This window comes from Cyprinus carpio, chromosome A14 (genome assembly GCF_018340385.1).
Source record: "Cyprinus carpio isolate SPL01 chromosome A14, ASM1834038v1, whole genome shotgun sequence".
Lineage (NCBI taxonomy): Eukaryota > Metazoa > Chordata > Actinopteri > Cypriniformes > Cyprinidae > Cyprinus > Cyprinus carpio.
In genome coordinates, this window is record NC_056585.1 from 7,983,127 (window position 1) to 7,996,031 (window position 12,905).

The following is a 12,905-nucleotide window of genomic DNA, read 5'->3' on the forward strand; positions in this document are numbered from 1 at the left end:
TATATATATATACATATATATATATATATTAGATAGATAGATAGATAGATAGATAGATAGATAGATAGATAGATAGATAGATAGATAGATAGATAGATAGATAGAACCTCATTCTGGACCCTGATTAAACAGTTTATATGAGTTTCCTTGTTATCTCAAGAAACTTTTATTCATAAACCTCCTTCGGGAGACACACTACACTCATAAACTAATAAAATATAAAAATGGTAGGTTACTTTTAGATTATTACAGTATAATTTCCATAATATTGTCAGACTGATGCAATTTAATGCAAATTATTACACCTCGGGTGCACATACACAGTCAATGACCAAAAAGTTTATATAAGTTATAATATAATTTATAATAACTTATAATATAAGTTTAATAATTCCCAGAAATTTACAATGAGAAACACTATAGGAGTGTTTGCATGTTACCTCACCCTCTCTTATTACATCTTGTACAAAGATTGTTGTTAAATGACATTTCATTTTTCTTATGAATGACTGAGCATCACCAAGTGATCTCCCTAACTTTACAAATCAGTGCTACAATGTACATTTGCAGATTTGGCACATCTGTCGCAGTCAAGTAGAAACAATTATTATTTTCACAATCATTTCGTGATCGCACTTCCATGTCTTCTGTCCATCCTTTTCTGTCTGTTTCGTACTATCCTTATCAGTAAAAGTGGCAGAAAAGACTAAATTAAACGATTTGGCTTTGCTCTTCTAAAGTTGCCGAAAAAAAATAGCCCCCAACCACCACCACCCTCCCCCTCCCCTTGGTTCCCTTCTGAACTGACAAGAGATATACTGATAGAGGACTATCTCTCTTATCGTCCAAATGTCATCACATGCCCATCATTGTTTTCCAAGCGGCTTCGGCCACCTGAACCTACAGTGACATTTGGCAGCATCTCAGATCGGTCCTGCTGTCTTTTGCCAGGCTTATCAGCATGCTACGCTCGCTGCAACCAATTATAGTGACACAAGTGACTTTCACGACCTAGTGCGCCCAGCATGTTGAACACTAAATTTAAATTATTCACCCAGTAAGAGCTTGATTGACTCGTCTTTGGCAGTAAGCCTTGTAGAGTAATGTTCCTCCCACCACTCTTGCTTTCAGACCGGGATTAGCTTTTCAGATGTGTTCGTTAGTTGTTGTCACCCACTTGTTGATTTTGTTGTGCCGATTCACTTGCTCTTTAAGTGGCACATGAAAACCCAGCTGGAAATTGGCCAAACTTTGGCCCGCTTGTGGGATTCACTGTGGCACTAATTAAATTCTTCGTTTTAGCCTGACTTCTCTGTGGACTGAATGGATTGAACTCCAAAATATGTAGATGATCTGCTCTGCTAGTTTAAAAATAAATGTACCTCAGCTGATGCAACAAGTTTTTTATTTATTTTATTTTTTTTAACCATGTTATTTGATTATGCTGGCAGTGATGAAGTGATACATACATATATATATATATATATATATATATATATATATATATATATATATATATATATATATATATATATATATATATATTATATATATATATATACAGTACAGGTCAAAAGTATTTTTAAAGTTTTTGAAAGAAGTCTCTTCTGCTCATCAAGCCTGCATTTATTTGATCAAAAATACAGAAAAAACAGTAATATTGTGAAATATTATTACAACTTAAAATAATAGTTTTCTATTCGAATATTACGGAAGTTCTAAGCGGCCATGCATTATAATTTTTTTTCTTTTTGTTTTCTCGTTATAACGACTTAATTTTCTCGTTATCTCGACATAACGAAGGTCGTTTTCTCGTTATAACGATTTAATTTTCTCGTTATCTCGACATAACGAAGTTCGTTTTCTCGTTATAACGATTTAATTTTCTCGTTATCTCGACATAACGAAGTTCGTTTTCTCCTCTTATAACGACTTAATTTTCTCTAAGAATTTACAAAACTGCGCCAGCAGGTGGCACTATAGACCTGAATATAACTGATGGGGTGTTGTATACTATCCACTTTACTGTACGCGGACCTTCCTCGTGATCGCTATAATTTGTGCAGTCTTGTTTATTACTGACATTTAATTAATTCATAAATGTTAAATGCTTGAATCAATATGAATATTTTGTGTATTAAGGTTCTGCTAGATGCATGAGTTTCACCAACGCATTCTGTTTCATCAATAACTGCTTATCAAAACCAAGGTTGACATCACTGTATTCTGTTTGCACCCAATATATATTATATTTGTGCTTCTTTTAGGCTCATGATTAATTTAAATTTTAATTTTAATTTAATGATTAGGTAGTTAATAAGCGGAGATGTTCTGTTTATCTACGACGGGATTTAAAGATGTAGGCTGATGTGCTTCTTTTCCTTATTACCAATCTTTATTGTTAACCATATTGATGAGAAATGTGATGTATATGTAAAATCCATAGGCTAATTTAATTCAGATTTTGTTCTGTAATGTTGTAATGGTTTTTTTCTACACACACACACACATACACTACACGTACACATGAACGCTCTTTTCAAACAGAAGCTTGTAACACACATGATATCTGCCACATAATGACTACTACAAATTACAAATTATATATAATTTTATTTCATATAAAGGGAAAATTAAAAGTGAGTTTAATCCAAGCAGCTCTAATGGCGCGGTGTTGCCATTTAAACATGTTAATTACAAAAACAAAACGTTCGTTGTACTGTCTCTGGAAAAAATCAACAGTGATTGATCAGCCTTTATTTATACAGTATTGTAGACGTTATTATTACCTAGGCGAAGCAAAGTTTGCTGAAATATAGGCTACAGTAAGAGCGCCTGCATGGCTGTCCATCAGATGCCTGTCAAATAGCAACAGTAAAACTTTCATGTCGTTATAACGAGAAAACAAACTTTCGTTGTGTCGAGATAACGAGAAAATTAAGTCGTTATAACGAGAAAACGAACTTCGATATGTCGAGATAACGAGAAAATTAAGTCGTTATAACGAGAAAACAAAGAGGAAAAAAATTATAATGGATGGCCGCTTAGAACTTCCGTAGAATATACTTTAAAAAAAAAAATTATTCCTGTGATGCAAAGCTGAATTTTCAGCATCATTACTCCAGCCTTCAGTGTCACATGTAACATCCAGTCTATCACATGATCATTTAGAAATCATTCTAATATTCTGATTTATTATGAGTGTTGGAAACAGTTCTGCCTGTCTAATATATTTGATGAATAAAAGGTTAAAAAGAACTGCATTTATTAAAAAAATAAAAAAAATTCTAATAATATATAGTCTAATAATATATTTTCTTTACTCACTTTTTATCAATTAAACACATCCTTGCTGAATAAAAGTATTGATTTTATTTAAAAAAAAGAAAGAAAAAAAAAATCTACTGACCCCAAATTACTGACAATAGTGTATATTGTTATTGCAAAAATATTTATATTTTAAAAACATATCTTTTTTTTGTTGTTGTTGTTTTACACTTTTTATTCATCAAAGTATCCTAAAAAAGTATCACATGTTCAGAAAAAATATTAAGCAGCAGAACTGTTTCCAACTTTGATAATAAATCATCATATTAGAATGATTTCTAAAGGATCATGTGATAATGGTCCTTAAAATTCAGCTTTGCATCACAGAAATAAATGATAATTTAAAGTATAATAAATTTAAAAACAATTATTTATTTATTTTTTTAATTTTTAAACAAAATGTATTCCTGTGATGCAAAGCTGAATTGTCAGCTGCCATTACTCCAGCTTTAGTGTCACATGATCCTTCAGAAATCATTTTAATATGATGATTTGCTTCTCAAGAAATGTTAAATGTAATATTTATTTATCTGCTCAATAACTGTATTTATTTATTTATTTATTAAATAGTATATAAATAAATACCACAGTTTTTCCTTTTAAATAGAAATCTTCGAAAACATTTGCACCATATATATATATAGATTAGATAGATATATATCACGATGACACTAAACAAGCATCCAGTGTTTTGCTGTACAGTATTTTTAGTACTGTTAACTAATGTCATGATATTGGCTTCATCACATTTACATCACATATATATATGCAGCGTTCAGTCTGGTGCACATGTGCACATGTCCATATGTGTGATTGCACAGACATCTCTCATCATCTTGTTGCTGGATTGAACACAAGCATCTTTTATTCTTCTGGCTGGTGAAGTGAAAAATCAGTTTGAGAATGTTTTTTTTTTATTTATTTATTTTTATTTTTTTTAACAATACTTTTTGGTTTATTGAAAAAAAAAGTCAGTTTTATTCTGATAGAAACATTGCATTTTAGGTGTTGTGTATGAAAAGGAGCAGCTTTGACATTGTGTGTTTCACAGGAAAGACAAAGGTTGGATTATGGAGTGACATAACAATGTGTAAATAATTTGTCCGAATTTTCAGTTTAAAGAAAATTATCTACAAAAGATGTGATTGGGGTCTTCTGAATGAGTGATATTTTTTTATTTTTATTTTTTTTTAAGATTGTTTTCAGATCAAATGGACATGACACTTCTGTATATATATATGTGTGTGTGTGTGTGTGTGTGTGTGTGTGTGTGTGTGTGTGTGTGTGTTTGTGTGTGTGTACAAAACATGACAAGAACTAGTCAATGTAAAAATAACTTTAACCTGATATGTATATAGCATCTCAACTCAGTCTTATTAAATTGTCTTGTTCGTGTCTAATCTTGGCGAGTCTAGTCCCATGTTCAGGCTTGAGTGATGAGACAACCTGGGCAAATAAGATATTGTCTGACCTGAATATGTTCAGCAGGAGTCTGCCAGACTCTGAAAACAGCCTGATTCATGCTCACAGCTGACAGAGCATTCATCTGCACAGGTGGAGCGAGCTGGGTCATACAGTTCTGTTTATTTTAGGAGCTCCAGCCCAAACAAAATTATTGCCAGCTGCATACAATTTCAGACAAATTTACTTAGATTGTAAAAATGGGCAGTGTAAATGGCTAAATGCAGGCCATCTGGCAGTTGTCATTACATTACTTATTCTGATCCTGAATGAAGGTACAAATTTGTTTTGGATCACTGATGTTAAAGTAGCTACATTATACATAAAATAACATGACAAATATAGACTCAAAATTAGTAGTGAAACAATACTCTGCTCACAAACTATTAAAGCATATTTTAACGCCTTAATGTGCACTCATTAAAGATGATTACATTAACAAAAATAATATTTCACACATCCACACCTACATTTAATAATTTATACTGTTAAATCACAGGCTGAACTGAATCAAACATTACTGGTGGAGATTTTAACTGGTCCCAGTGAATCAAATCTTTTGAATCTGTTCATCTAAAAGATTCATTCACATTCACTGATTAATTCAGTGCCTCTTTAAATTACATCATTACACCAGTAGGTGACGACCAGTGAGGCAGCATAAAGGGTCAAACGGGACATCCTTGGAACACACTCCTGCGTCATCTTGCCAAGCCAGTTAAGAAGTAGCCATTGTTGCATTATTAAACCTGGGCAAAGTGTCCATAAGATGTACCCTTCAAAATCCTTAATTCCGGAGGACCCTTTGAAGTAGACAGTTTTGAGCACTTCAGTTTGGAATGACCCTTCAGTATGGTGGCCATGATTGTTTTTCCAAAACAATAAGTCTTTCAACACAAATGAAGATCATTTTATAAGAAACCTGAGAGATTTTGATGTCTTCAGGGGAAGTTCATTTCACTATAACTTTCAAGCTTCAAAAAGTTACTGAAGACATCATAAAACTGATCCATATGAATTGAGCATTTCAATCAGTCTTCTGAAGAGACAGGATTACTTTATATAACAAACAGGGTTTTATTCACATATAAACATTAATCAGCACACATACATAGAGCACATCAAATATGTTAAAAAGAAAAACAAAGAACAAACCTCATTGGTTTTTGCATGCCAAACAAGTATGTTTGAGAGGTAACCAAACAGAAATGATATGAATACAAAGTTATTTTGAGTTTAGAGGGATGCAAGTGTATACAAATTGTGCCATTTCTACTGGCAGATTATGAATTACTATTCATAATTAATATTTTAGTCTTATTTTAGACCAAACCTCACCAATGACATCATGACAACACTATGACAACTATCACAGGTATGATGGTAAAAGCAGCGGGCAAGGAAAAAACATTTCACGCTTTAAAGAGCTCTCCGAAATATTGGTCACTGGCAAAACATCTACAAAATTATAAATTATATGTTTTTTTTTTTTTTTTTATAATAGTTACAGAGACAGAGGGTAAATGGACCTTGCTAACCAGATAGACCCTGACCCAGTGCCGCTCTGATTCATTCAGACTCAAAACAGGGAATGATAAAATATCTTACAATAGCATATAGCATATTTTTGAGTATTTTTCACCACCCACACTTGAATGCTATTCGCTCTTGCAACAGTCAGCCACCAAAGCACAGACATGCATCATAAAAGCCAAACTGAGAAAACAGTGACAGAAAATTTGAGTCAGTAGATGGAACTGAACAAGAACCATTCAGTGATTTTAGATTAAACCAAAAAAAAAAAAAAAAAAAATCTGAAACACCAATAACACTTTGTCTAAAGACATTTCTCTTTAAACATTTTACCTTAAACACTATGCACACTACAGTAAAATGTTATTACTAGGCATAAGCACAGATAAAACTGCCTCTTTTATTGCATCAAATATCCTGACCTTTACAGTCATAATGAGAGTGTGCATCATCTCACTGACTCAGGGAAGCCAGAACATCCTGTTATTGCAAAACTTGGTGCCGGCTTGTTAGCAAATGTGGGTTTGGGGAGAAATATTGTTCATCCCTTAGTGTTGTGGGTTCCATATGACTCCAGCTAACTGTGGAAAGTGCATAGAAGATCTTTTAAAGAGTTAGATCTTGAAATGGCAAGGGAAAGATATAGTGAATAATTGTAAGGAAGTCCTTTTTTAGGCAATTTGTATTTTATCAGCCAGTAATGTGGTCTCTATACATGGATTCGTACTGTATATTATGTGGTTTTTAAACAGTGGAATAGGTTTAATTTTTAAATTTAGGGCAAATCTGATAAAATGATTTCACAGGACATCATAAACGAAAGTTATAATATATCATGACAGCATGTATTCGTTATTCAGAGGTAACTTTTGAAGCCAGTTAGCTTTCAACATCACCTGTTTGTTTTGTGTAGACAACAGGTGAATGGAAAATCTCAAAATTTGCCAGAATATCTATGGAATACTGATGATTGAAGACTTCAAAAAAGCAAGACATTTCTACGATCCCTGTCAGTGTTTCTGGTCTCTGTGTTCAAGGACATTTAATATGTAGTTCTGTGTTCCTATTGTTGCTTTGTTCCCTGGTGCTATGCTCCCTTGTTTGTTACCATGGACACTAATTCTACCACACCCATTCCCTTGTTAGTTTCCATAATTACTTATTAGTTCATTGGTTCCACTTACTCCTGTGTTGCAGTCCCGTCTCGGTTACCTTCGTTCCCATTCAGACGGTCACTCTCAACGTCACGTCGGATGACCGACAAATCGAAATTGGAATTGCGATATCCCAATTCATCGGTCATCCAACGTGACGTCTTCGTTCCCTCCTTCAAGGAACGAGGGTAACTGAGATGTTCCCTTTCAGTCGGTCACTCTCGACGTCACATCAGAAGACGAATTGTGATATCTTAATTCCAATTCCAATTCCAATTCGTCTGTCATCCGACGTCGAGAGTGACTGACTGAAAGGGAACGAGGGTTACCATACGAAACCGAGACGTTTCTGCTCTGTGTTTTCTCCAGTGTCCTCATCTTTTGCCATTAAAACCTGCTGCATTTGGATCCTCTGCCTTTCGTGCCTCCTTTGTTACAGACAGAGTTAGTTGGAGTTTTTCTTCACAGAGGTTAGCGGATGTTATACGGAAGAAAGATGCTCTCCATTCAGGTGTAAATGTTCTGATATTTGTTCCATTCAGTTACTATAATTAAAAAAAAAAAAAAAAAATGTTGCGTTGGTCCATGGATAAATAAAAGGCATTTGTATACATTCTTACAATAATAATTCAAGATGGCTCATTCTGCCGGCCATTTAATTGTTATAAATAATCTGATCTTCTGAATTGCACCCACAAAATTCCAAAGTAAATGTAGTTTGCTGTTACTCTTATTATTTTGAGAGAATATAAACAGCTGCTTACCTCAATACAGTGACAGTTCTTCCGGCATTCCTCCACCACTCCATCTGCTTCCTTCTTCTGTACGTTCATTACTAACTGCTTCATTATGCAGTACGGGGGGAGTTAAGTCTTGTACTTGAGCCTTCTGTCTTGGACAGCAAGCCAAAATAAGTGAATAAAATTAAACAAATATTAATTTTAATCAGCAAGGTAAATTAAAAAAAATAATAAAAATACTAATATTTTTTATTCCAGTATCAAGATGACAAAGACATAAGTGCAGTCACACATACTGTATGGACATGCACCAGACTGAACTTTGCATATTTTACTAAAAGAAAAAAAAAAAAAGAAAAAGAAAAAATGAGATTAAGTAATTATCATGGAACTAATAATATCACTAAAATACTGTACACCAAACCTCTAGACTTCACTATTTCAAGTTATTGTTAGGTATGTGTGTAGTGTCATCATCTGGATGACAACTTTTGAGGTCAATTCCTTCTTCTTTTTTATAAATAAATACATATAAATTATTGTGCCCTCTAAGAACATTATCAGGAAGGCTATTCCAGAGTTTGGGAGCCAAATGCGAACAATTTATACCTCCTTTAGTGGACTTTGCTATCCTAGGTACTACCAAAATTCCAGAGTTTTGCGACCTTAGGGCGCATGATGGATTGTAGCGTGGTAGAAGAGTAGTTAGGTACGCAGGAGCTAAACCATTAACCCTCTATGGTACGAAGTTGCCATATGGCAACAATTAATTTATACTCATTTCCTTGTTATTCTGAATAAACTACGATATATCACATTATGGGAATTAAAAGGGTAGGCCTTAAGGTAGCCAATGATGTGCTGTTTTTAAGTCACATGACAACTGAATGTCCTCCCAAAACTCCTTTTTTCCCACTGTCACCCTCACACAGAAGACACCTGTTGAAGTGCTCCAGAAATTGCTCTATTAACCTAATTTCTAAACATCTTTTCTCAAGGGGGATTTTTTTGCAACATCTTTGGTAAGTAAATTAAATTAGTTTTACTGTAAATTAAGAAAATATCAAGGTTGCCATATGGCAACTCTGTACCCACTATGGAAAAATAGGTGTGTTGCCATATGGCAACACTGTTACCACAGTGGAATTGCAGTATGTATTTCCCCATTGGGATTTTTATAGACAGTAGCATCAATAAAATTATCACAGTTATTTAAAGATTTGAAGTGTTTATTGTAGTATAGTCGTATTTATGTATAAATAACACAATTATGTCTTCATTTCAGAAAATGAATACAGCTATATTTTATGGAAAGGGCAATAGAAGAGTGCAGAGTTTGCCTGTCATGGAGAATAAAGGGAAGTACAAATACCCTGGCTGCAGGGGGATCGTCCGCATGAAGTGCAGCAAATGTGACTTGCACCTTTGCATCACAGCTGAAAGGAACTGCTTTTTGCAGTTTCATGGGATTTCATGAAATGTGACTTGAGTTGGACTGAGACATGTGCACAGTGATGGACTGGGAAAACCCACACTGAGGGGCAGCTGTGGCCTAAAAGTCAGAGTGTTGGACTAGTTACCCAAAGGTCTGAGTCTCGGTAGTTGTAGGTGGGAGGGAGTGAATGAACAGCGCTCTCTTCCTCCCTCAACACCCATGGCTGAAGTGCCCTTGAGCAGGGCACTGAACCCCCAGTTGCTCCCCGGGCGCTGGATATAGCTGCCCACTGCTCCGGGTGCGTGTTCACGGTGTGTTCACTTCTCACTGCTGTGTGTGTGCACTTGGATGGGTTAAATGCAGAGCACCAATTCTGAGTATGGGTTACCATACTTGGCAAATGTCACAACTTTCACTTTTCACTTTACTTCATGGAGCCCCCTATCGTAATACCTGAATTTTATGTTTTCATGTTCTACTTAGTATTAGTGCATGTTCCATGCTACCATACATTTACTTAACTTGTATAAAAATACTTTCAAAAAGACTTGTTTTTTGTTGTTGGAATCTTTGTGGATGTAAAACAATAAAAAGTTGATGAATTTGATATGAATATATGGTACAAAAGCGAATTTTTTTTGTCCGTTTGCAAGCAGTATTATAAATACTTTTAAGTACTATTTTGAAGGTTAATGATAGGAACCTGCTTACTTTTGGTTTGCATGAGTTCCAAGTATAAACACTATAAATATCTAAAAGAAATGTCAATTTAAATAGACAAGATAATCATAGTTTAATAGAAAAACAACTACTTTTTTGGTCATTTTCCATTGTGGGTACACTGTTGCCATATGGCAACGTTTTCCTAAATACCCCCCCAAAAAATTTTTTTAAATTTTTTTTTGGATTTGTATAATTGAAGCTATTTCATGTAATAAAAACTTATTTAAAAAAATATTTCATGGTTAGAACATAATGCGTACCATAGAGGGTTAAGGGCCTTATAGGTAAGTAATAAACGTAAACCATTAAGGGTTTATAGGTAAGTAATAATATGTTGTAACTGATACGGAACGTAATAGGTAGCCAGTGCAGAGACTATAAAATTGAGGTAATATGATTATATTTTCTTGACCTGGTAAGGACTCTAGCCGCTGCATCTAGACCTTAGCTGTCATTTGGACTACTGTAGCTTGTTTATTGAGGATGCAGAGGGGGACAACCCACCTAGCAGTGCATTACAATAGTCCAGTCTAGAGGTCATGAATAACGCATGAACTAGCTTTTCTGCTTCAGGAACAGGTAACATGTTTCGTAGCTTGGCAATGTTTCTAAGATAGAAGAATGCTGTTTTTGTAACATTGGAAATATGATTTTCAAATTACAAGTTGCTGTCTAACACCCAGATTTTTGACTGTATGAAGTAACAGTACATCCGTCTAGTAGATTCTGTGTAGTCCCCCCCCATTTTGTTCCAATTAGAGAAAAAGTAATCCAATTACTTTTAACAAGTTAAAGTTATTTTTTGTTTTTTATTTTTATTTTTTATTTTTTTGTCAGTGCATTTTGCCTGTATATGTTCAACCGTTACAATCATATACATTAAATAAATTATGATCATTTTGGTCATACCATACCCTATAGAGCTTAGTCATATAGTATAGTCAAGTGTATAGCTGAGGTTTATTACATGTTACTGAACTTCCGGAAGTCCATTATGAACTCAGTTTTCAATGAACCATGACTCAATGTTTTGCACTTCTTCTGTGTTCGCTGAATCATTGTTGTTAATTAGCCCAACCACTGTGGTATCATCTGTGTACTTGATAATGGAGTTCAAACTGTGGGCGGCAAGCAGTCATAGGTGAAGGAAGAACACAGGAGGCTCTTAGCATGCAGCTCACTGTTGCTTCAGTGTTAAGAGTTTTAGCAAGGTGTTGATTGTGGTATGTGGTTTATTAGTTAGTAAATGCAAGATCCAAACTGTTGAGAGTCAGGTTTTAATTAAAGTAATTGTCTTAAAGTGGATTGTATATAACTATATAAAGTTATTTTGTCTGGTGGTGGGAATAATGAATTAAATTTTTGTTGTTTTTTTTTAAATTATTTTCAGGCACATTTCTGAAAGAAAGCACTTCACAAAAGATAGCTGCTAGATATGATTTACAAAATTAAAATAAACTGTTTGGGACTTTAAAAGTCCATATAATGAAAATGTTGATATAATGTAGGCCACACATATATGCCTTTCTGAACACAACTGAACAATTTTTAATAAATATTGAATGAATCAGTATACTTTGTCCACAGTTCAAATTGTGTGTTTGCACAGAGTTGTATGAATGACTGAACACTCAAATAGAAGGGTCCACTAGTTAGTGCACATGTGGCGAACATGTCCATCCATGCCCACAGTCAGTGAAGTATACTTTAAAAGGCACGGGGCAACACACACACACACACACACACACACACACACACACACACACACACACACACACACACACACACACACACACACACACACACACACACAGCACTCACACACACACACACATACACACACACACACACACACACACACACAAGGGTATATGTGGTTTATGGGGACTCTCCATAGGCGTAATGTTTTTTTTATACAGTAAAAACTGTATTTTCTATTGCCCTACCCCAACCCTACACCTAAACTTACCCCTCACAGGATATTTGTGACCGGCTGCATAATCTGCTTAAACCAGTCTTACAAGTTTGTCATTTTGTTTGTCAGTTAGCTAAAGAGGTAGATTTGTCAAATTTGAATCTGAAAATTATAACTGATATACCCCTTGACTAGCTGCTTGCTGGTCAAACTAGTTTATAAGATGGTCTTAACACAGTGACTATGCTTACTCAACCGAGCAAAAATATAGAAAAGAGGGTGAAAATGGTCAAAAATGTATATGTATTTATTATTATTATTTTTTATTTTTTTATTTCTGTTTGGTTAAATATTTAAGTTAATATCTTGCATATTTGGGATGCAAATTAATTCCAGTACATGTGTGGTTGGTGTTTTTCAGAGTGCTTTCTTTTCCTCCTGTGTGTGTTAAATGGTGCTGGTCAGCTTTTTAAATCCCAGTGTATGTCTTATCAGGTCAGGCCCAATGTTACTCAGCAAATTAAGTCTTTCTTATGCTCTGCTCTCTCTCATTTTATTTAGACCTAATTATATATTTAGGAGGCAACAAGCAGAATAATACTTATTAATTTATTAAT